This window comes from Cetorhinus maximus, chromosome 22 (assembly GCF_964194155.1).
Source record: "Cetorhinus maximus chromosome 22, sCetMax3.hap1.1, whole genome shotgun sequence".
In the NCBI taxonomy this organism is placed as follows: domain Eukaryota; kingdom Metazoa; phylum Chordata; class Chondrichthyes; order Lamniformes; family Cetorhinidae; genus Cetorhinus; species Cetorhinus maximus.
Genome location: NC_135900.1, coordinates 2,406,246 through 2,432,871, shown reverse-complemented (window position 1 = coordinate 2,432,871; position 26,626 = coordinate 2,406,246). Strand labels below are relative to the sequence as shown.

The 26,626-nt window shown below is 43.4% G+C and overlaps 1 protein-coding gene across 2 annotated transcripts in view; it reads right to left on the bottom strand.

Moving 5' to 3' along the window:
• Positions 1-26,626, bottom strand: part of LOC144696397 (synaptotagmin-A) — a 518,026-nt gene that overhangs the window by 237,528 nt on the left and 253,872 nt on the right. For both annotated transcript variants that reach the window (XM_078567640.1, XM_078567636.1), the window contains exon 2: positions 26,004-26,046. The gene's annotated coding sequence lies outside the window, so the exon portion shown is untranslated. The remainder of the gene's footprint in view (positions 1-26,003; positions 26,047-26,626) is intronic.

Below are 26,626 nucleotides of genomic sequence, written 5' to 3'. Positions count from 1 at the left end.
ACTGCCCCATCAGTCTACTCTCGATAATCAGCAAAGTGATGGAAGGTATTGTTGACAGTGCTGTCGGGTGGCACGTATTCAGCCATAACCTGCTCACTGATGCTCAGTTTGGGTTCTGCCAGGACCACTCAGCTCCTGACCTCATTACAGCCTTGGTCCAAACAGAGACAAAAGAGCTGAACTCCCGAGGTGAGGTGAGAGCGACTGCCCTCGACATCAAGTCAGTATTTGACCGAGTGTGGCATCAAGGAGCCCTAGAAAAACTGGAGTCAATGGGAATCAGGGGGAAAACCTAGCACAAAGGAAGATGGTTGTGGTTGTTGGAGGTCAATCACCTCAGTTCCAGGACATCACTGCAGGAGCTCCTCAGGGTAGTGTCCTTGGCCCAACCATCTTCAGCTGCTTCATCAATGACCATCCTTCCATCATAAGGTCAGAAGTTCACTGATGTTTGCACAGTGTTCAGCACCATTCGCGACTCCTCAGATATTGAAGCAGTCCATGTCCAAATGCAGCAAGACCTGGACAATATCCAGGCTTGGGCTGACAAGTGGCCAGTAACATTCGCACCATGCAAGTGCCAGGCAATGACCATCTCCAACAAGAGAGAATCTAACCATCACCCCTTGAAGTTCAATGGCATTACCATCACTGAATCCCCCACTATCAAGATCCTAAGGGTTCCCATTGACCAGAAACTGAACTGGACTAGCCATATAAATACTGTGGCTACAAGACCAGGTTCGAGGCTGGGAATTCAGTGGAGAGTAACTCACCTCCTGACTCCCCAGGGCTTGTCTACAATCCTCAAGGCACAAGTCAGGAGTGTACTCTCCACTTGCCTGGATGAGCGCAGCTCTAACAACACTCAAGAAGCTTGACACCATCCAGGACAAAGCAGCCCCGCTTGATCAAAACCCCATCCACCACCTTCAACATTAAGTCCCTCCACCACTAGTGCAGTGCTATCAAATTGAGCAAAGAATTTAAGATGACATCTTTACACAGAGGGCAGTGTGAATATGGAACTGGCTGCACATGGAGTGGTTGCAGCAGAGCGCATTGATATATTCAAGGGAAGACTTGATGCAGGAAGGAAAGAGAAGGGAAGAGAGGTCTACAGAGGTGGGTCATTGTGGAGTATAAACATTAACACAGACCAGCTGAGTTAAACATTCTGTTTCTATGCTGTACATTCTGTGTAAAACTTTTGAGAATCAAATTGTCATTTACCTAAGTGAGAAACAAGGCTATTTCGAGTGAAACTATTCTAAGGCATTTATCTGAGGATATCACACACAAGTGCTAAGATTGCAACTTGGGAGTAAATACCATTACTGTAAATGCAACATAAGTGATTTATTATGTATCTGAAAGTGGAAAGCACCAGACTTAATGGCAACCAAGTTGAACTCAACATGAATTCTGCTGTTTTAAGTTCAATTCTGTTGCTATGGGTTATTTTCTGAACTGTTTTTCAGTTTGTGTGAGTCCTTTCCACACTAAATGCAAATTGAACACACAGGAAGAGACTAGCTGGCCTACCAAACCTGTCCCACATACCAGGACAGCTGGAGCATTGTGACCATACAGTTAGCTGTTCTGAGTCAATGGAAATTAGTCCTCAAGCTTCATTTGCACTGGTTGTCCCTCCCCGAGCCAAGGAGTCAATCTCGGACAGTTGGCCTCACTGGCAGCCCTGTGATGTGGGAGACAATGGTTCATGGAGAATGTAGAACTCACTGTCGTGTGGAGTGGTTGGACCAATATACAAACCATGACTTAAAACCTAAAGATGGGTTTAAAAGCCAGAGAGATATAGCTGTGAGAATCAGCAGGCAGTGAGGGCAGAAATTTAACAATCACTCCTGCTTCCCTTTGGTTATCCTTGAACATTTGAAAAAATAAATAACCAAAGTTACCTGTCGCTGGAGGTCAAAGGGCCTGAGTTGGATAAGCCTAATGCTTTCCTCAATTGTCGGAGATGAATTTCAGCAGGAGCACTGACAATAGACATTGGGCTGCTAATTTACATATTGGAGGGGCCTAAGGAGGATGAGTAAGATATGGTGCTCATGAATTTAGCAGTATATTCATTGTCTGGGAAAATTGGGGCTAACATGGACCAATTTCTAACTCTATGAGTGATCAAGTTATACATTAAATAAACATAATCTAGAAGAATTTTCTCCCTCAATGTTCTATCTCTCTGGGTTTGTTTGTTTTCAACAGCACTATAAGACTCATGTCCTAATTTCAGCATTAATCCCTAGTGTCCTAGAAAAAGATAAACAATGTGCCTGGATAAGAAGTCGCTGGTCTGTCCTGGGTCATGCTGTTGAATATTCATGTTGCTGCTTGTTATTCACACATATTGTTGAGCAAGTGAGTTTAGTAATGAAGGTGAAAGTAAGAAATTATTTATCTCTATGAACTGTTAGACTCTTTGTCCAAAGTTCTATGTCTCCTGTGATTGGGAAGCAGGGAGACAATGAAAAGAAACAAACAGTTGAATAAATTGAATGTGTTTTTAATTAAGTTTTATAAAGCTTTGCTACATGGTTAATATGCAGTTATTGCAATTTCTTTTTATAGAAATCCTTCCATGCCCTGGCTAGATTTATGAATGTATCCAGTTCATTGATTTATTTAACAGTACAGAATTCACACTGAAAAATAAATCACTTGGCTAGAGAGTCAAGTTGAGGACAAGGCCAAAGATTTTAGAAATATTTTTCATCGGATGTGGGCGTCGCTGGCTGGGCCAGCATTTATTGCCCATTCTTAGTTTCCCTCGAGAGGTGAGCTGCCTTCTTGAACCGCTGCAGTCCATGTGGTGTAGGTACACCCGTAGTGCTGTTAGGGAGGGAGTTCCAGGATTTTGACCCAGTGACAGTGAAGGAATGGCCGATTTATTTCCAAGTCAGGGTGGTGACTGGCTTGGAGGGGAACTTCCAGGTGGTGGTGTTCCCATCTACCTGCTACCCTTGTCCTTCTAGATGGTAGTGGTCATGGGTTTGGAAGGTGCTGTTTAAGGAGCCTTGGTGAGTTGCTGCAGTGCATCTTGTAGATGCTGCCATTGTGCATCGGTCATAGAGTCATAGAGTTATACAGCACAGAAACAGGCCCTTTGGCCCATCCTGTCCATGCTGGCCATCAAGCACCTATCTATTCTGATCCCATTTCCCAGCACTTGGCCCATAGCCTTGTATGCTATGGCATTTCAAGTGCTTATCTAAATGTTAAATGTTGTGAGGGTTCCTGCCTCTACCATCCTCTCAGGCAGTGTGTTCCAGATTCCCACCACCCTCTGGGTGAAAACATTTTTCCTCAAATCCCCTCTAAAGCTCCTGCCCCTTACCTTAAATCTATGCCTCCTGGTTACTGACAGCTCTGCTAATGGGAAAAGTTTCTTCCTATCTCTTCCCCTCATAATTTTGTACACCTCTATCAAGTCCCCCCTCAGCCTTCTCTGATCTAAGGAAAACAATCTCTCTTCATAGCTGAACGCTCCAGACCAGCCAACATCCTGGGGAATCTCCTCTGCACCTTCTCCAGTGCAATCATGTCCTTCCTATAGTGTTGGGTCTTGAAGCTATTAATGTATATATTGTTGGAAATTATTTTTTTTTAAATAGGGGTTTAATCTCTATTGTGGGTGTGTCTTAATTGGATTAAAGACAACTAGCCTGGGCGCTTTGATGTGTACTAGTTATGAGATGTAGAGAGGTAGACTGCATTTGCATTTTGCGGAATAGAGCATTCAAGAAGGGGAGTGAAATCTGGCCCCTAGCTAGCAGAGACCAAGCAATGTTCATATTACTAATAAAATTGGTACTATGAAAGGGATTTTATTGTTAGAAGAGGGGAAGTTCAAAGAGGCTGACGATACAATAAGAGTTTACATTCAACGAGGTGTCCTGCATATAACAGACAACAGTTTTGTGTCTGTAGGACAGAGGCAATGTAAGATCAAAGCCTGTCAGCCGACGACTGTGTCTGCAAAGGAACCAAAGTGAAAGGAGCCTCATTTTGAATTTATAAAGGTGAAAATGCTTTGCCTGGTGTCTGCTTAAAGTCTAAGGGCAGAATTTAATTTTTGGCGTACAGGGGTGGGCCCGACACGCCGGAATGTAAAATGACATGGGGTGTGCATCCTGACGTCTGCTCTGCCTGGCGATGTTTCATTCAGAGGGCACATGCTGGAGTCGGCTACATGCCTGCCAATAATTAAAGCGCCTGTTAAGGCCATTAACAACCTCCTTAACTTGAAATTTACGGTGCCCGTCCAACCTAACGCTTGCCGGGCAGGCGAAAAGGCCAAGTGGCCTTTACGTTTTTTAGGAAACCTCATCCACGACTGGGATAAGGTTTGGGATAAGTGGGATAAAGCTATTACAACTTGAATAAAAATTTTCTTTGAAAAATGAAAACATGTCCCATCTCATGTGACACAGTCGCATGACAGGGGACATGTTTCATTAAATTTTTACTGTATTTATTTATTTAACAATTGCTTCATAATTGTGGCTCCATGCCTCAGGGAGATTGAAGCGTTCTTTTGCATGCATGTGCGAGAGAGTGCTAAATCCGCCCCTTCCGCATGAAATCGCGGTGTGCAGCCAATCGTGGGTGGTGGTTAGCTTTGCGACCACCACCGCCTGCTCCTGCCGAGCCCACCCAACCAATGAAAAATCCTGGCCTATGGGTTGCTGTTGCCTTTTAATGGAGATTAGTTTGGGAATTTGTTAAAAGTTATGATAGCAGTAATTTGTAGCCATGTGTATATATTTAACTTGTGTAAATTAATAAATGTCTCATGTAGTTTGATATAAAAACCTCTTGAGAATTGGTGGTCTGATTCCTGAATTTAGGGCTGCATCTCAAACATAATAAAAATATAGGTTATGACAGTTGTTTAAAGTTTCCCTCTGGGATTTTTAAATAACTCAGCTTTACCAGCTGCTTTGTCATAACAGTGGTGACCAGAACTACACACAGCACTCCAGCTGTGGCCTAACTAGCTTCTTATATGGCTCCAACATAACCTACCTGCTCTTATATTCTATGCCTCGGCTAATAAAGGCAAGTATCCAATATGCCTTTTTAACCACCTTATCTACTTGTGCTGCTGCCTTCAGGGATCTATGGACATGTACACCAAAGTTCCTGTGATCCTCTGTACCTCCTAGGGTCCTACCATTCATTGTTTATTCCCTTGCCTCCCAAAATGCGTCATTGGTGGGATATTCCATCACGCTCCTGACTTGTGCCTTGTAGATGGTGGACAGGCTTTGGGGAGTCAGGAGGTGAGTTACTCGCCAGCGGATTCTTAGCCTCTGACCTGCTCTTCAGTCCAGTTCAATTTCTGGTCAATGGTAATCCACAGGTTATTGATCGATGGTCATGCATTGAATGTCAAGGAGTGATGGTTTGAATCCCTTTCTTTGGAGATGGTCATTGCCTGGCACTTGCACGACCCAAACCATCACTTATTTTCCAACTTAAAATTCTTCTGTTTTCTTGCACATGCTTTCGCTCGCTCACTATTGAATCCTAGGATTTCAGTAATTTCACTGGGCAATTCCATCATGCTTTCAGCTGCGGCTCAGTGGGTTGCGGTCTTGTCTGAGTCAGGAGGTGGGCCCAAGTCTCACTTCAGATGCTTGAGCACATAATTCAGACTGACCCCCACCACCAACCACCACCTCCCCACCCCCCCTCCCCCCCATCCACTGCCCACCACCCACTGCAGGAGTGAGGAAGGACCTGCATTGTTGAAGTCGTTGTCTTCTAGATAAAATGTGAAACCAAGGTCCCATCTGCTCTCTCTTATGACCTCAGAAGGTTCCAGAGTGCTTTACAGCTAATGAAGTGCTTTTTTGAAGTGTTGTCCTTATCTTGACATGGGAAATGCAACAACCAATTTGCACACAGCAAGCTCCCACAAACAGCAATATTCAGGTAATTTGTAACAAAAACAGAAATACCTGGAAAAACTCAGCAGGTCTGGCAGCATCGGCGGAGAAGAGCAAAGTTGACGTTTCAAGTCCTCATGACCCTTCAACAGAACTAAGTAAAAATAAGAAAGGGGTGAAATTTTTTTACTTAGTTCTGTTGAAGGGTCATGAGGACTCGAAACGTCAACTTTGCTCTTCTCCGCCGATGCTGCCAGACCTGCTGAGTTTTTCCAGGTATTTCTGTTTTTGTTTCAGATTTCCAGCATCCGCAGTTTTTTGTTTTTATTTATTCAGGTCATTTGTTTTTTGTGATTTGTTGGTTGAAGGATAAATATTGGTCATGATGACTCCCCTGTTCTCCTTCAAAATAGTGCCATCTGAGAGGGCAGGCTACGCCTCTGTTTAACATCTCAACTGAAAGACAGCATCTCTGACAGTGCAGCACTCACTTAGTAGAGTCTAAGACCTTTTGCAATTGTTCCTCTTAACTCAGATCACAAATCACATGCATGCACATATCTACACAGCATTCTTTTGTATGCCAATGATGGCCACCATTGAATACAATTCTCCAAGTGAGGCCTAACTAATGCCTTGCAAAGTTCATGCCATGCACTATCTGAAAGGGCAGTGGAAGCAGATTCAAATATAATTTTCAACAAAGGAATACATTTTCAGGGCTATAGGGAAAGAGTAGGGATATGGGACTAATTGGATCGCTCTTTCAAAGAACTGGCACAGGCATGATGGGCCAAATGGCCTCCTTCTGTGCTGTAGGATTCCAACAACCTCAGTCATCAAGCTGACAAAAACAACTTCTGTAACTTTCAAACCAATCTTGTTCCCATATGAATGCACTCTTGCCTCTGAGTTCAAAGGTACAAGTCCCACTCCAGAGACTTGAGCACAAAATCTAGGCTGACCCTCCCAGTGCAGTACCGAGGGAATGCTGCACTGTCAGAGGTTCCACCTGAATTTCTCTGTGCATATTTTTAAATCTCCAGGAACCCTCCTTCTTCAATCAAGTTGGTGTTGCCTGTGATAATAGTGCAGAGAAGAATTTAACAACATTTTAACTGTTTGGACAAAAATATCTCCAGGGGGGGAAAATCTACTTCACTGTGTCTTTGGTGTGTTAGTTACATATTGAAGGTGATAAGTCTACTAGACATTCCATGATCCCTTTCTGACTGATGCACATTGGGAGGACTAATATAGAAAGACAATATATTCGAGGACAGGGCTTTGTAAAGTGTAGCTGAGTAGAGAGATGTTGGTGTTCGTAAATACACAAATCCTTAAAGCTGGCACAGTGAGTTGATTAGGTTTTGGTTGGTTGGGATAATAAATAGAGGAGTAGAATATAAAAGCAGAGAGATCTTTCTAGAAGTTTATGGGCATAATGTTTTCCTTGGCGTGCAGGCTTGGTGGGGATGGGCAGGCCGCGATCAGGCCTGGAAGGCAATTTCACGCTGGTGGGCCAATTAAGTTCCGTCCAGTGTGAAACATGAGTGTTAGCGCTCAGCGCTGCCTGTGCGGGTAGGGGGAGGAGTGTGAGCCAGGTGAGTGCGAGTGCGCGCTATGTAAATCTCCCTGAGGCACAGAGCTGCCTCGGGCAGGTGAAGGAATATGAAAAAATATAATTAAAAAATTAAAATGTAATGAAACATGTCCCCTCATGTGACCCTGTCACATGAGCAGGGACACGTTATTAATGAAAAGATAAAGTTTTTATTTGATTTTTATTTGCTTTTGGAAACCTCATCCCGCCTGTGGATGAGGTTTCCAAAAAAAAGTGCAAAGTGCCGCTTGGCCTTTTCGCCTGTGAAAAATCTCTCTTAATTAACTTTTTAATGGCCTTGATAAGCCTTTCAATTGCCCTCGGGTGCACTGCCGACTCCGGCATGCACCCACCGACCGAAATATCGCGCGAGTCTGCGCTGACATTCGGACGCACGCCCAACGTCATTGAGCGTCATTTTACGTTCGGTTGGGTCTGGCCCTTGCCTACCCTATGATTCACTAGCTAGGCCTTGGCTGGAGTGATGTGGATAATTCTGGGCACCACACTTCTATGTACAAGCTGGGCCTCTTCGGTCCTATAGCTGAGCACACTACCACAGGCCGTGGTTTGAGGTGAACCATATATGTGCATTTAAGGGGAAGATGGATAAACACATGAGGGAGAAAGAGCTAGAAGGAAATGTTGATAGAGTGAGATAAAATAGGATGGGAGGGGGCTTGTGTGAAGCATAAATGATTTAGATCTAATGGCCAATTTCTGGGCTGTAAATTCTAGGTAATTGTCCTTTCTCACATATTTTTGTCTCATTTCCAACCCTTTCTTGTCCCTGAGTGCCAGCTATAGTTGGCAGTGTTGGCTCCAGCTCAGTGGCTCACACTCCTGCCTCTGTGGCACAATTCTGGATTCAAGTCCCATTGCAGAACTTAAGCACAAAAATCTAGCCTGATGTTCCAGTGCAGCACTGAGGGACTGCTGTCTTTCAGGCGAGACATTAAGCTGAAGTGCAGTCTGCCTTCTCAGGTGGGTGTTCCCTGACCAATATGTGTCCCTCAATTAACATGAGAAAAAACCGACGGGCTCAGACTTTCGCTCCTGAGTCGAGTGGGGCCAGGGGGATCTCACGGCTCCTGAATGGTTGGATCTTTGCTCTAGGGGAATGGGTATGGGATAGAGTTGGGCCCGTCGACCCTGTACGCAGATCAGAGGCAGCCACAAGGGCTGTCGAGTGCTGAGGCAGAATGTTTAAAAGGCCTCCTTGGTTCTCAGGAACTTTGTCCCACTTGTTTTGTTAAATATTAGGCCCACTGGCTGTCACCCCTCACACCTCCTCATCACTCCCCCACCCACACCCATGACCCATCAATGCCAACTCATGCCAACCCACGCTCCCACTCACCCCCAATGGCCCCTCATACCCTCCATGCCAACCTATGCTCCCCACTCATTCCAACAGTCCCTCATACCCTCCAAGCTGACTCATGTCCCCAACCCACCCCATTGCCCCTTATAGCCTACACACCAACTTAATGGCAACTCATGCCAACCCATCCACCATCCTCACCCTCCATGCCAACTCAGTCAGTATTCACTATGGACAGACTTCACCAGGTTGAGATGAAACAAAATAAAGTTCTAATTATCTAATGCAGCTTTCACTATAGTAAAAAAAAAACACTCTTATTCATGAAAGCCCATTTAAAACATTTAGATTCCCTCAAGTATTCAATCCCTTATAAAAACAAACAGAATTGTATTCATAAACCCACAACAAAGATAGCTAATTCTTTAATAAACTCTTTGAACTGCCATTGAAACTGTAAAGTTAGGACACCCCTACTGGGATAACCATAGGCGATGGAAAGCAGCCAAGCATTAATAATGATGCAATGATAGCCCTTGGAGTAATGTCAACAACAGCTATTGTAACTGGTTGAACAGATTTTTTTCAACACTCACTGACACAGGCAGCCTACTTTTAAAATTTTTACAAGGCTGGGGAATTAAAAAACTTCACAACTTGAACTTATTTTACCTGTGACTGACGCAGGCAGCCTTTTTTTAATTTTTAAAGGGATAGGGATTGAAATAACTTCACAGTTTGACAGTTCTACAGACCTTATTCACCCTTCAAGAGCATATCTGACTACTTTAAAGATGTGTAGCTCCCACACAGCAGGATAAGGCCCTTAACTTCAGCAAGCATTGGGTCCTTGCTGAGCTCAGGTTGTCCTCAAGTGTGAGTTATGCCCCATATCTTTCCCCCTACTGTAGAAAATCGGATCTGTTGGGAATGGGGCAGGACTTCCGGATCCGGCTCCCACCCGCCACTTTTAAAGGTCCATGGACCCTCCCTGAATCTTCACAAATCTGGACCACTATCTGGCCCATTATCACATTGCTGTTTGTGGGGCCTTTCTGTATGAAAATTGGCTGCTGTGTTTTTTACATTGCAACAGTGAGTGCTGTCTGTATTCCCTAGAGTTTCGAATAAGGAGGGGTGACATTGAAACTTACAGAATTCTTAAAAGGTGTGGCAGTAGATAAGATGTTTCTCCTGGCTGGTGAGTCTAAAACCAGGGGACATAATCTCAGGGTGAGGGGTAGGTCACTTAGGACTGAGATGAGGAGGAATTTCTTCACGGAGAGGGTGGTGAATCTTGGGAATTCTCTACCCCAGAGGGCTCTGGAAGTTCAATCACTGAGCATGTTCAAGACAGAAATCGAAAGATTTCTGTAGACTAATGACATCAAGAGATATGGTGATAGTGCAGGCAAATGGCATTGAAGTAGATGATCAACCAGGCTCGATGGGCTGAACGGCCCACTCGTCTTCCTATGTACAGTTCAAAAGTGCTTCATTGGCCTTGAGACATTCAGTTGTCATGAAAGGTGCTATAAAAATGCAAGTCTTTCTTTTCACTGGCCATGGTCCCAAACTGCCCTCTATTAGTGGCTAATTCCATTAAAGTGACAGACGTCATGGGGCAGATTGTGAGTGTAAACCAGATATTGGTGAGTCAGCCGATCAAGATTTACATCACTCCCCATTATTATTTCAATTGACGTCAATCAAGAGAGACATAAAATGGGTGCGGACTTGTCATTGCCCACTTTATGCTCGGACTGAATTAAGATCAAGCCCAAATAATGATGTGATGAGATAATTTTAATGTAAAAATCCTTGATTACAAAGCTGGTTAGAGTGCATTGTGATATAAAATAAGATGGTGCTGGCCTTTTCAGATGCCTATTTATAACATTCCTTTGAATATTTTTGTAAATAGCTGCTGACACACAGAGAATAATTACCATCAAATCGTTTACATTGCTTCACTTCAAACTGCACCAAGTCAAATAAAAGTCAGCCTCATTAGGAACAAGTTGTATTTTATTCCATCAGAGATGACACACAAGGTAGGGCATGTCCTAGGGGGAGAAGGGGTAGAATATAAAATGTGAGACATCCTTGTTTGACAATAAACATGACCTATTTCTGTATAGTGCAAGTAAGGAGGCGGTGAGGAAATATGTGAGGAATTGAAAGTTTTTTTTTCTGATAATGAAAGAAACAGAATGTGCAAACATGATCAAATAATACCCACCAGATGTTTACTCATTTCAGTTTGCAAGGATTCTTTCTTATTTTGGCTGTATCTTGAAATATTTATAACCCCAAAACCGATAGATGTTCATCTCCTCTGTAATAAGTGCCTGACCTTTCAGCTGTAAGTTAGTGGTACGCCTGGTACCTAGGACACGGAGGCAATGAAGGGCTGGGGGAAGCGGGGGGGAGGTTGGAAACTTCAGGAGGCAAAGGTCAGGTGACAGGACAGGAAGAGCTGTAGCAACTCTTAACGAACCGCTTCCTGCTCTTTGAGCTGTGGGAGAAATGGCTGAAGCAAGTTATAGAGATGGCTCAAAGTCATCCCTTCAATATAACTGTTCTGGGACTTCTTAAAGGAAAGGGGATGCAGTTTTGGAACTGAGGGCCATCATACAGTGAGGAGAGCATTAAGATAGTAAAATTTTGAGGCAAGAGTAGATCTTTGGCCCATCTAGCTCACCTGTCCACAGCATTTCCTTTGTGCTCTGCTAATAACTCTGAACCCCATTTATTGACAAGAGACTGTCTAGCTCCTTCTGGAAGCGCATTAAGATTGCTCTGTTTCACCAGCCACCCCTCAGCCCCCTATTAGCAAAAATTACCTTCCTGTTCTTCCCTATTTTCTTTTGTTGTCTTAATTTATAAATTTACAATGAAAGGCAGCAACACACCAACCTTGGATGGTTGACAGAAAAATTATTGGGTTGGGGGAACCCGATGAGGAAGATATTTACCAGGAAGACTCCTGGAGGTCAAACAGGATAGTACAACATCTTTGAGTAGCAATAGGTCAAAAAACGTGACGAACTCTGCTTCCAAACTTGGAGAAACATCTTTTTTTGTTCATGATGTATTCAGAGAGTGGACTAATGGTCACACATGTAGTGCAGTGTTTAATTACAAGAGTAGCAATGCAGTCAGAATATGAGTTCAAATCACACCACGGCTGTTAGACAATTTGGAAAAATTGGTATTTGTAGAAGTGACCATGAAGCTGTTGGATTGTCACAAAAATCCAACTGATTTACTGATGTCTTTTTGGGAATGGAGCTGAATGTCCTTACTGTAACTCCACATGCACAACTCCAGCCTCACACTAATGTGCTTGATTCGAATGAAAGATCATTGACCTGAAAGGTTAACCCTGTTTCTCTCTCTTCAGATATGGCCTGACCCGCAAAGAATTTCCATCATTTTCTGTTTTTATTTCAGATTTCCCGCATCAGCAGTATTATGTTTTTGTGCGTGATTCTTAACTGTCCTTAGAAGTGGCTTAGCGATCAGTTGTCTCAAATCACCATGGCGATTGAAGAGGAAAGCCCACCTTCCCTCTCTCAGGACAATTGGCGGATAGGCAATAAATGCTGGTCTTTCCAGCAACAACCACATCCAGAGGATGAATAAAGAAGCGACAGCAAAGTATTTTCTTGAAACTGCAATATTTTCTTTGAAGCAGTTGACTTTTGCCTGTTGGAACTTATTCAGAGGATAGCTTCTAACTGTGTCTGTTCCGCTTGTGCTACCCCCTACGGAGAGTGATGAAAGAAGGTGAGCGGATAATTGATGAGCTGCTTGGATACATCATCTTCTGGCATTGACCTCACCTTGAGGTCCAAGGCTGCCTTCATGTGGAGATTCACTTTGTAGAAAAAAAACCAGTCACTCTCTATACTTACTTTCCCTGTCTGCAAATGGGAAATGAGTAGATTTAGAGGTGACTGACTTTAATGTGGATCAGGATCAGTGTGTGTGGGAAATCACCTGCAAATTGGGGAGGAGCTGAGGCACACTTGATTTTAACCCTGACTTTCCTCACCCACCCCACCCCCCACCCCCCCAGCCAGGCCTCACTACCACACGGCCACATACAAACGCAGCCTGCCCCAGTGAGGAGAATGAGGTTTGAGGTAGGTAGTGAATGGGATTGTAATTTCTCACAGCTGCGGGCCACCTCTCGTGGGCTGGGAAACAGTCCCCGGCTAGGTAAATGAAGATGGGGTGGGGGGGAGGAGGTGGGGGAGGGGGGATGGGGAAGGTGTCACGGGCAATTGTGGACAGAGCTTGGTGGGTGAGGTGGGGGGTGGGGGGGGGAGTCCAAAGCAGAGGAGCCTCAAGGATTCCTTATGAGACCACATGAAAAACTCTGCTCCACCTGTGCCCACAGGGAACCTTTGAGAAGATATTAATCACTTGGCCCTCTCCAGGCCCTGCTCACTGGCAGCTCTGGGACTGTATGCGACTTATGGATTTGTAGATTAAACTCATAATGTGGAGCAATAAAAATGATTGTGCTACGCCAGCTGTGTCTGAGTAGTTGACACTCTGGTCTCTGACTGAGAAATCTCGAACCCAGGTTATCCTAGGCTGACATTCCCAGTGTAGGGAGTGCTGTAAAGTCAGAGGTGTCAGCTATCAGAGGAGATGTTAAACTGAGGTCCCACCTATTCTCTCAGGGGGGCTCAGAGCTCCCATGGCACTATTTCGGATGAGAGCAGGGGAGTTCTCCCCAGCGCCCCTTATCCCTCAGTCAACATCGCTTAAAACAGATTACCAGGTCATTAATTTTATTGCTGTTTGTGGGACTTTGCTGTGCAAATTGGCTGTTGTTTTTCCTACATTACAACAGAAACTATACTTCAAAAAGTACTTCATTGGCTGTAAAGCATTTGGGGCAGCCTGAAGTCATGGAAGGTACTATAGAAATACAAGTTTCTTCATATAAAGAATTAGATAAAAAGACTTGTCTGAGTGTAGGAGGAATCAGACTGAATGAATCGAATGGCCTGTTTGTGTGTTGTAAGGACTACATATTTTTATGTATAGGTAACACAATAAGTGCTTGCACCTCAAAAATGTCAATCAAAAAATTGGTTCCACCTCACAATTATACTGTTCCTGACAAAGATCTAACCAGGCAACCCAAACTCTGTAGTATGTGTTCATCCTCATGAATATTTATTAAAATATTACAACAAGTATGAGAAATGCTTTGATGTGTAATTAATAGTCAATTAAAATATGCAAATGAAATCATGTAAACGTTAAATTGCTGACTCTGTTTAATGTTTAATGTATCTTTGGGGAAAATGTTTAGTGATTGTTGTCTTCAATGAACCAGTTAATCCGTGGAACAGAAACAAACATAAAAGATCTGGCTTAGATTTAAATGAAGATCACCTGATTTGGGAATCTCAACCATTAAAGTTTAACAAAGTATTTTTGACTTTTTCTGATGAAAGCAACAGGAAGCTGAGCATCAACCAATACCTAGGGTCTTTTTGCACTGAAGTATACCGGCCACATCGGTATATTCATTGAACTGCCATTGTTAACACCTGCCCCCTTTGGCACCATTACAGACACCCAAATCAAAGCTTAACCTTCTGCCTTCTCCTCCTCCAACACTTCGTTTCTTGAACTCGGTAAAGAACCTTTTCTCTGTTGCTTCAACTCAGTTTATCCAATAAGAGCAGCGTCAAGATTTATCAGCCTCTCTGAACCAGTAAAAAAAAACTTGCATTTATATAGTGCCTTTCATGAGGTGATGAGAGGTGATCTTATTGGAACATATAGAATAGAATTTTCGGGTCAGCGAGTGGGGGCGGGGCCTGCTCGCCGATGCGTAAAATGATGCGCGGTGACATCGGGCGGGCGTCCTGACGTCACCGCGCGTTATTTAGGTTTTCAGGCCCGCCGAACTGTCAAAGGCCTGTTAAGGCCTGTTAAAAACTAATTGAAATAATTCAATGAGCTGCCCGTCCAACATTAAGAGCCCAGGCGGCCTTCACATTTTTCATGGAACCTCATCCACGGGCGGGATGAGGTTTCATGAAGTGTTTAAAAATTCAATAAAATTTAAAAAAAAATTAATTGACATGTCCCAGCTCATGTGACACTGTCACGTGAGGGGACATGTTTTAAAAGTTTTTAATTTCTTTATTTGGATGTTTAAAACTTAAACAAATCTCCCTGAGGCATCAATGTGACAGGGGACCCCACCCCTGCCTGCACAGGGAGAGCTCAGCACTTCCAGGCGAGCATCATGCTGGGCAGACCTTAATTGGCCCACCCACATAAAATGGCGGCGTGGCCCCGATGAGGGGCGCCGATCGGGTTCACGCCTGCCCCTGCCCACGCCCACACAACCCCCTGGATGGGGGAAAATTTCTGCCCATCAGATTTTGAGGGGGCTTGACAGGGTGGACGCTGAGAGGAAATTCACCAAGGCTCCTTAGACAGCACCTTCCAAATCCACTACCACTATCATCTAGAAGGACAAGAGCAGCAAACACATGGGGACACCACCACCTGGAAGTTCCTCTCCAAGTCACCCACCATCATGAGTTACCGTTCCTTCACTGTCGCTGGGTCAAAATCCTGGAACTTCCTCCCTAACAGCACTGTGGGTGTACCTACACCACATGGGCTGCAGTGGTTCAAGAAGGCAGCTCAACACCACCTCCTCAAGGGCAATTAGGGAAGGGCAATAAATGCTGGTCTAGCCAGTGATGCCCACATCCTGTAAATGAATAAAAAAAGGATGTTTCCCTTCATGAGGAAATCTAGAATTAGGGGCACAATTTAAAATAAGGAGTCTCCCTATTTAAGACAGAGATGAGGAAGAATTTCTTCTCTCAGAGAGTTGCTAGTCTTTGGAATTACCAGAGAGCAGTGGAGGTTGGGCCATTGAATATATTCAAGGCTGAGTTGGACAGATTTTTGATCTACAAAAAGCCAAGGGTAATGTGGGACAGGCAGGAAAGTGGAGTTAAAGTGACAATCTGATCAGCCATGATCTTACCAAATGGAGGAGCAGACTCGAAGGGCTGAATGGCCTACTCCTGCTCCTATTTCTTATAATCTTATGATCTTCTTCATCTAACTCCATCAGCATAACTCTCTACCTCCATTTCTTCCTTATGCTTATCTAGCTTCTACTGAAATGTATCGATACTACTCACTATGGTAGTGAACTCCACATTCTAGCTGCCATCTGGGTATAGGGGCTTCTTCTGGATTTCCAATTGGATTTCTCAGTGACTATCTTATATTGATGGCCTTTAGTTATGCTCTTTCCCACAAGAGGAAACATTCTCTCTGTATCTGTTCAATCAAAACCTTTCAGAATTTTAAAGACCTCTATTAGGCCAATCATCAGCCTTCTCTTTTCAAGAGAAAAGAGACCCAGCTTGTTCATTCTTCCCTGATAAGTATACCCTGTATCCTTGTATTTCTGGTAATATTCTTGTCAGTTCTTTTTGCACTTCTCTAGTGCCTCTATATCTCTTTTATTGTTGGTCACCAAAACTGTATGCAGCATTCCAAGTGTGGTCTAACCAAGCATGGATACAAGTTCAGCATAGGTTCAGGTTACATGACAGGACAGGCTTGGCAAATGTCAAAGTTCTAGTCTCACCAAAAGCAGATAATGCTTTAGGTTCGTTTGGAGCATATACATCAGCATGGAATGGTGGGGCCGAATGGCCTGTTTCTGCGTTGCACACTCTTTGTGACCTTTTCCTGATGTGTGAACCTCTCTCAACCAAGGCATGGTGCAAATATCGAGAGGAGCTTAAAATAAGGAGAAATGAATAATGGAATTCCTTTGCAATCCCTGGCCTGTGCAGTCAAGTGAATATTAATGGAACATCTCTAATGCCAAGGCAACTCTCCAATATTGAGACAAATTTCCAGAATGGTCTGGGCGTGTCGATGAGGGGAACTGCTCTCTCTGTGTTTTCTCCATGTTATGCTGGAGAACAGCTGGTCACAGCAGGGCCTTTCCCTTCACTAACCTGATTAATGTATCATGCCTTGTATTTAATCCCTTTGCACGTCACTGCATATAGTTACACCAAACTGTGCCACCTGGGAGAGAACTGGCTTGAAAATGAGGAAAGGATAGAGAAGAATAAATCAACCCTTTGCCAAGATTTTCTGATCTTCAATGCATCATGCTCATTCCTTCCCCACCTTGGTGGTTAAGAAAGAACGGATATTGAGCCTTAGCCACAGCTGCAAAAGTTGGACAGCAAAAAAAAATGCAAGGGGAACTTTTTTTTATTTTTTAAAGGGTGATCAGTGTGTTTGAAATTATTGGCATGGGAGATGGAGCAAGGAGCCTTAACAGGTTTCATCAAGGATCTTGACTGGTTCTCCCCCACAAATGTGATTCAGGGTAATTAGAAATGCACTGTGAGTAGGTAGGCCAGAAGGACATAATGTCTTCTCCTGCCTGAAACTGCTCCTGTCCATCAACTTAAAAAGTTTATTTTGAGGAGAATAACCTTTCTATGGATAGAATTTACAACATGGAAACAGGTCATTCTTCCCAACCAGTCCACCTAACCCCATCAACGTAATATCATTCCTTTTTACCTCTTGTGTTTATCTAGCCTCCCTTTAAATGCATCCATACTCTACGTTTTAACTACTCCCTGTGGTAGTGAGTTCCACATTCCAATCACTCTCTGGGTAAAGAAGTTCTCTTGAATTCCCTTATTGGATTTATTAATAACTACCACTGTGGGAGATGGTGACATAGTGGTGATGTCACTGTGCTAGTAACCCAGGGGCCAATGCCCTGGGGGTATGGGTTCAAATTCCATCACAGCAGTTGGTCAATTCATAATGCTGAAATATATAAACTAGTCTCAAGGAATGAAGACCATGGCAACTATCACTGACAGCTGAAAAAAAACAGTCTGGTTCACTAATGTCTTTTAGGGAAGGAAATCTGCCATCCTTATCCTACAGGCCCACAGCAATTGAATGGCCTAGCAAGCCACTCAGGTCAAGGGCAATTATGGGTGGGCAACAAATGCTGGCCTTGCCAGTGATGCCCACATCCATGAAACAATTAAGAAAAATCTTATACTTATGGCCCTTAGTTTTGGACTTCTTTAACAAGGTGAATTCTCTGATTGGATCTCAAGCTGATCCATTACTGTGGCTATACATTGTAGGATTGAATCTGATTGGTAATTTTATTGAATATAACTTTTGATAACACAATAGAAAGAGTCGACCTTTGTTATTCCATTTAGTATCAGACTTGTAGTGGCCTGATTTTTCTCACTGTGATTGGTGATTGATTAACTAACTGGCTGAGGCATTTCAAGGGGAACTGGATGAGAAGGGCTGTTTGCCCCGAATAGAATCTGCCCATTATTTCAAATAGACAAAATGTTGGCTATAGCCAAAATTTTCTGGACCCATTGGCGTCGGGCGTCATGGCAGGTGGGGGCAGGGGGGGACAATTTGGCGAGATCGCCAAAAATCGATTTCACGCCATCGTGAAACTAATTTGCGATTATCTGCTTCACCCCTCAATGGCGGCTGCGTTTTTCACCGCCGCATGTCGGGAACCTAATTTCAATACTTCAGCATCTCATTATAAGCCCTGGTTGCCGGAATCATCCCCCACACTGGATTATCCGGGCACATCATGTGATTGCACATCAGCATGTTTCACAACTGTACATAAGCGACGTGAACCTGACGAGCTGCACTTCACTCGGGATTTCGAGGTTTGTTTGCCTACCTTGCCTCGGGCAGCACTCGCAGTCTCAGTGCCAGGATTCACAGACAGCACCACATCACTGTTAGGGAGGCTCACGGGCAGGTCTCTACCTACCAGACCAGCCGTAAGGTGGGGGTGGCTTTTCAATGGCTGCAGGGTTAGGGTTTGCTTGGAGAAAGGGGAGAAATGGCCTTAAGCAAGGGAAGAGGCTGCAGGGCGAGTGCTGTACTGGGGAAGGGGGGTATCCCAGGGTGTGTGTGGGGGCACATGTTGATCTGTGCAAGTGGCCTCAAGAGGGTGAGGGCTGAGGAGGCAGTCTCCAGAGGAGATGTGAGGGTGTGTGTGAGAGAGTGAGTGGTGATGTCCCTTGAGCTGGCAGTGAGTGAGATGCCAGTGAATGTGTGATGGCCTTGTGAGTGTGTGAGTTTAGAGTGATGAGATGGTTGCCTTACCCTGGCGGCACAGATGAGATCATTCATCCATTTTCTGCACTAGATGGCTGACCTCTTGTGCAGCATTGGCACTGACCATCTCTGCCACCACCTCCCAAGCCAAAGTGGTGAGGCTGATGGGCCTCCTGCAGCCAGAGCTGGGGGTAGAGGATATCGTGGTAGGCCTCCATGGCCTCCAGAAGGTGTACCAGGGATGCGTCACTGAACTGGAGGATTGCACTCTTCTTGGCTTTTGGGGCCATGACTTCATAGGACCAGTACTAGGCACTATGCATTGAGAGTTGTGCGCAAATGATCTCATATTGAAGGTGCCCCTAGGTAGCAGTGACCATAATATGATTGAATTTTACATTCATTTTGAGGGAGAGATGAGTGGGTCCGAGGCTGAGCTTCTAAACTTAAATAAGGGCAATTATGAGGGCATGAAAGCTGAGCTGACTGAAGTGAATTGGTAAATTATGTTAATGGTTAGGTCAATAGAAATGCAAAGGCTAATATTTAAGGGGATATTTCAGAATACACAGAACAACTACATTCCAACGGGTAAGAAAAAGTCCAAGGAACAGCCACACCATCCGTGGTTGACTAGAAAGGTTAAAGATAGTATCAAACTTAAAGAAAAAGCTTATAATTGTGCAAAGAGAGGTGGAAGGTCAGAAGATTGGACAGAATATAAGGAACAGCAAAGAATGACTGAAAGACTAACAAGAATGGAAAAATTAGATTATGAGAGAAAGCTAGCCAGAAATATAAAAACAGATAGTAAGAGTTTTTATAAATATTTAAAAAGAAACGAGTTAACAAAGTGTGCGCTGGTCCTGTAGAAAGCGAGTCTGGAGAATTGACAATGGAGATGGCAGATGAATTGAACAGGTATTTTGCATCAGTTTTCACTATAGAGGATACAAGTAACATCCCAGAAGCAGCTATAAACCAGGAAAAGGAAGTGGGGAAGGTAGTCAGGAAAATTACAATCACCAGAGAAGTGGTACTGAGTAAATTGTTGGAGCTGTGGCTGATAAGAGCTCGGGTCCCAATGGACGTCACCCTAGGGTTTTAAAAGAAGCCTCTAGTGAGATAGTTGATGCATTGGTTTTAATTTTCCAAAACTCCCTAGATTTGGGGGAGGTCCCATTAGATTGGAAGATAGCGAATGTAACTCCATTATTCAAAAATGGAGGGAGACAGAAAGTGGGAAATTACAGGCCAATTAGCCTAACATCTGTCATAGGGGAAATGTTAGAAGCTATTATTAAAGAAGCTATAGCAGGGCACTTGGATAAGCTCAAGGTAATCAGGCAGAGTCAACATGGTTTTGTGAAAGGGAAATCGTGTTTAACCAACTTTTTGGAGTTCTTTGAGGAAGTAACATGTGCTGTGGATAAAGGGGAACCAGTGGATGTACTGTACTTAGATTTCCAGAAGGCATTTGATAAAGTGCCACATCAAAGGTTATTGCGGAAAATAAAAGCTCATGGTGTAGGGGGTAACATATTGGCATGGATAGAAGATTGGCTGGCTAGCAGAGAGTAGGCATAAATGGGTCTGTTCAGGTTGGCAAGATGTAACGAGTGGTGTGTCACAGGGATCGGTGCTGTTTACAATTTATTTAAAGGACTTGGATGAAGGGATTGAAGGGATGGTTGCCAAATTTGCAGATGACACAAAGCTAAGGGAGGTGGTGGCATAGTGATATTGTCACTGGACTAGTGTTCCAGAGACAAAAACAAAAATAGCTGGAAAAACTCAGCAGGTCTGACAGCATCTGCGGGGAGGAACACAGTTAACATTTTGAGTCTGTATGAGTTCTGATGAAGAGTCATACGGGCTCGAAACGTTAACTGTGTTCCTCTCCGCAGATGCTGTCAGACCTGCTGAGTGTTTCCAGCTATTTTTGTTGTTGTTTCAGATTTCCAGCTTCTGCAGTATTTTGCTTTTATCTTAGTGTTCCATAGACCTAGGGGAATGCTCTGGGGCCCTGGGTCCAAATTCCCACCATGGCAAATGGTGAAATTTGAATGTAATAAAAATCTGGAATTAAAAGTCTGATGATGACCGTGAAGCCATTGCCGATTGTTGTAAAAACCCATCTGGTTCATGAATGTCCTTTAGGGAAGGAAATCTGCCATCCTTACCTGGTCTGGCCTACATGTGACTCCAGACCCACAGCTATGTGGTTGACTCTTAAATTAGGGATGACCATATCCCATAAAGAAAAGGTGGGAAAGTAAGTTGTGAAGAGGACATAAGGAGGCTATAAAAAGATATAGATAGGTTAAGTAAGTGAGCAAAGATCTGTCAAATGGAGTATAATGTGGGAAAATGTGAAATTGTCCATTTTGGCAGGAAGAAAATTATCTAAATGGTGAGAGATTGCAGAGCTCTGAGATGCAGACAAATCTGGGTGTCCTAGTGCATAAATCACAAAAGGCTAGTATGCAGGTACAGCAGATCATTAGGAACGCTAATAGAATGTTATCATTTATTGTGGGGAGAATTGAATACAAAAGTAGGGAGGTTATGCTTCGGTTGTGCAGGGCAGTACTGAGACCATCTGGAGTATTGTGTACAGTATTGGTCACCTGAATTAAGGAAGGATGTAAATGCATTGGAAGCAGTTCAGAGAAGGTTTACCAGGCTAACACCTGGAATGGGCGGGTTGTCTTCTGAGGAAAGGTTGGACAGGCTAGGCTTGTATCCGGTAGAGTTTAGAAGAGTAAGAGGCGACTTGATTGAAACCTTTAAGATCCTGAGGGGTCTTGACAGGGTGGATGTAGGGAAGATGTTTCCTCTTGTGGGAGAATCTAGAACTAGGAGTCACTGTTTAAAAATAAGGAGCTGGTCATTAAAAACAGAGATGAGGTGAAATTTTTTCACTCAGAGGGTCGTGAGTCTTTGGGACTCTCTTCTGGTAAAGGTGGTGGAAGAGACTCTGGTCTTTCAATGTCTTCAAGGCAGAGTTGGATAGATTCTTGGTAAGCAAGATGGTGGTAGGTTATTGGGAGTAGGCAGGATACAGATTTCACGTTACTATCTGATCAGCCATGACCTAATTAAATGGCGGAGCAAGCTCGAGGGGCTACTCCTGCTCCTTGTTTGTATGTATGTTCGTACATTTAAATGTGGCGCGCTGCGTGAGGAAGCAGCTAGGTAATGGCGTGGCAAGCAAATTGGAGGTCACCTGCCAGTGAGATGGCATGTTTCCTGTGGCTGCATAATTAATGAGGAAGGAATGGGCCAATATGGCGCGAAAATCCACCATTGCGGCCGACGGGTAAAACGACTTTTTTCCCACCCACTACCGCACTTTGTGCAAATCTGGGACGATTCCGCCCTGTGGTTTACTGGGAGTACAAGCATCTCCATTCAATATTTCTTCATGTATTTTGCCTTGTTGGCTGCTTTTAATAAGCAAGTGCTCCTGATCTCCATTTGCTGAGAGAGAACCATTCCTACTGCTCAAATTTGGCCATCCATGCTGACTATTCATTGTTCTATTTCTCATGTCTAGATGTTTTCCAGTCTCTCTTTTAGTAAGGATTCCATTATTTTTCCTAATGCCAGTGGTTAGCTGACTGTTCTATAACTTACTGGACATGTTCTGTCCCCCTTCTTAAATGTAGCAATTACATTCGCTATCCTCTGTCCTCTGGCACCTTTTTCTAAAGAGTTTGTAAATATCTGTAGTAATGCTTCGGCTATCTCTTCCCAATACAAAGCCAACTGCAAGTCTGTCAGTTTTGCAGATGGCACTACAACAGGGAGCTCAATAAAAATAGAGGATGTTGCAAAAAAAAAGTTACAAAAGCATTGAGATTGGATAAACAATTTGATAAACCAATAAGATTCAATAATGATTAATGTGAGTCTTTGCATATCATGATGTTACCTGTGGCCCAGAGGTTTAAGAGTGTCACCTCCCTCTGGGAGACTCTACTCCACAAGCATTCGTTTCTAAAATCTACCTTTGCAAACACACGAGAAATGGAATCGAATTCAGCAATTTCATGCCCCCAGTGAGAAGCTGGCATCGAAGGGGCATGAATCGCAAGGAAAACTGATTCTCTGATCCATGCTCCCAACTCCTCACAGCGGCAGAGTCAGTGCTGTTGAATTCACCTTCAATCCACAGAGGGACAATGGACCAATGATAAACTTGTCACTTAAAATGTCTCGGCAACACAATTGGAAATTTCGCCCCTAATGAATATTGATTCTGCTTTTGAAATTCCCTCAAAATGAACCATATCTGTGACAGCCCATTTAAAACAGGATCCACACAATGTTCAACTACAATCGCAGAGCGAGCGATTACACACAGTAGTACGAGGATCAGTCCTGTTTCTATAATTTTTGGTAGTAAAGGGGCAATTTTACAGATCAGACTCCCAATGCGCAGTCTCACCTTCCTGTTCATTGACAGCTCAATTTACATAATAATCGCTCCATTATTGAGACCACCTACTTCCACTGCTGCAACATTACCCAGCCCGTCCTTGTCTCAGGTTGTCTGCCGCTGAAACCCTCACCCATTTTTTTGTTAGAATTCGTTATTCCCATCCTCTCCTGGCCGACCTCCCAGCTTAAAACTTGAGCTCACCCAAACTCTGCTGCCTGTGTGTCCTAACTCACACCAAGTCCCATTCACCCATCACCCCTGTGCTTGCTGACCTACATTGATTCTCCGTATGGCAAGGCCTCAGTTTTAAAATTTGCATCCTGGCTTTCAAAACCCTCTCTGCATCTTCCTCCAGCCCTGGAACCCTCTGAGATCTCTTCACACCTCATGGCCCCTTCTGCATCCCCAATTTTAATCACTCCACAAATGGAGCATCTCGGGCTCCAAGACCTGGAATTCCCCCCTCTAAATGCTCGGCCTCTTGACTTCTCTCTCTCCTTTAAGATGCTCCCTAAAACCTGCCTCCACTCTAATATTTCCTTATGTGGCTTGGAGTTCATTTTTTTTTTGATAATGCTCCTTTGAAGCACCTTGGAATGTTTTATTATGATCTTTAAGTTGCTTCTTCAGTGGACTCTTTCAACACAATGATCCCATCTGCCATCACATTTTAATGAAATAAAGTTCAGCTTATCCATACAACTAGTTTCTCAAAACAATGGGAAGAATTAAAGAGAAAAAGGAACTTGCATTTGTATAGCGTCTTACATGGCCTCAGGACATCCCAAAGTTCTTTTCAAGCAGCTAGGTCTCTTTGCAGTGTACTGACTGCTGTAATGTCAAACGCGACAAATAGTTTGTACACAGCAAGCTCCCACAAAAAGAAAAGTGATAATGACCAAGTAATCCGTTGTTTTTCAGTGAAGCTGCTTGGGAAATCTTTTGCATCCACCCGAGAAGACAGACTGGGTTTGTTATTTCCCCCAAACAATAGTGCTCCAACAGTACGGCATTGACAATGTCAATCCAGATTTTGTAATCAAGTCCCTGGCATGGGACCTGAACCATCCAACTCAAAGGCAGATTGCCACCCTCTGAGCTACAGTTATCCCTATGATTAGAGATCACTTACATTAGAATTCAAAGACCTCTTATTTCCAAAAGTCTTTACATGTAAGTGAGCAGGGGGCTGTATCCTAGCCTCTAATCTTTTTCTACTAATGATTAAGAGATAAAGCTACGCACAGATCGACTCTGTATACATCAGCTGATGATAGTTCCAGTAATCACTTTAATACAAGGTTGCAGAGTTTTCACTGTCTTGTTAATGTTATCTTGCTGTCCACATCTGTCCAAACAGCATCTAAAAAAACTTCCAGTGAATGGAATGCAAATAATGGGAGATAGTTAGATAGAATCCTCCTGATTGCTTCATTCCGTAAAGTGATGGGTGTTGCTGAGATTATCTTCAGGAGTTATCTAAAGAGATTATGGGATAAAATGGATCACAACCCACTCTGACAAAATGAAAAGAAGCAGTTGCTTGACTGGACTTCATTGACAATTCTCAGCTGTGTTGTTTCACTGGTGTTATCTAGGGGTGCAGGGACAACAGAAAAGGTTAAGAGGAGATATGATAGAACTCTTCAAAATCATGAACAGTTTTGATAGAGTAAACATGGAGAAACATTTGCACTGGTGATAAGAGAACACAGATTTCACTTACTTCACAAAATAGCAAGAGGGAGATGGGGAAACATTTAATTATGCAGTGAATTGTTATGATCTGGAATGCACTGCCTGAAAGGCTGATGGAAGAAAATCTAACAGTGTCCTTCAAAACAAAATTGGATAAATACCTGAAGTGGAAAGATTTGTAGGGCTATGAGGAAAGGTGGAGGGGGGGTGGTGAATTGGGACTAATTGAGTAGCTCTTTCAAAGATCCGACACACAGGCTCGATAGATTGAATGGTTTCCTTCTGTACTGTGTCATACTATGATGCTATGACTACCATGACTACCAAGGTAACAGCAACATCACAACCAAACTGAATTTACTAGATTTTACTTCATCTTTAAACTGAGTAAAGAGGCAACTCCATGATTGCAGCATTCCAATGGGGCAACATCTCTGGCAGGGAATGTAGGTCAGAAAAGGCCTACAATGTTAGCTCCCTGATCCTCTGATCCATTCTCCCTGCCAGCATGGCTCCCGATGGAAGCTCCTGATCACCCATCGACACCAATAATGATTCGCGGACTCTGCCAGATGACAGATTAGTTAAGCAATATTGCCAAAGAACCAGAGGGAAGCGGAAGAGAAATTGTTTTACACAGTGAGTTGATGTGATCTGGAGTGCACTGACTGAAAACAGATTCAATAATAACTTCTTGAATTGTATAAAGGGGAAAGAACAGGGGAGGGGCTATAGGATAGCTCTTTCCAAGAATCGACACAGCCACGATATTATCCTATGTTGTAAGTTAGTCATATCCTTTTTTCAAATGTGCAAACGTAACATAATTCATTTTACACTTACAGTGACGGCTTCAATAATTCCTCTGTCTTCTTTGCACTCTAACCTATTAAGATAAAAAAAAGCAATATTTCAAACACTATCGATAGCATTATGGCACAGTCGATGGTAAATGCTGATTTGTTCAAATCCTAAAGGGAAAGTTGAAACAATTGCCACAACTTGTTTTGCAATTTGTATAAATTTCAAGATGCCTTGAATTTAGTAGTAATAAGACCACCAAGTCTCATAGGTTTTTACAAAACTAGATTAAACATTTATTAACAAGAAAACGGTTTTAAGCACATACATATGTCTACAGATTACTACTATAATAACTTCTAAATCCCTTAATTAACCTGACTCCCAGTTACACATTCATTAAGGCAACAGTAAGGCACATAGATTTTAAAAGATCCAGGCAAAGAAACACGATACCCTGAACAATCCAATTCAAAGTGAGTTGTCTTAAATTCAGTTCTTTGAAAACAGCAGCTTGAGGCATAGGTGCTGAAGGCTTTTCACACTTGTTCGATCTTAAAAATGCCTGTCCTTACACACAACCTTTGATCCTTTATACATATTTCCCCCTTTGAATGCAAATACCCATTGTTTTACTGTGTCTTTGGACCTTATCTTTCTGATGA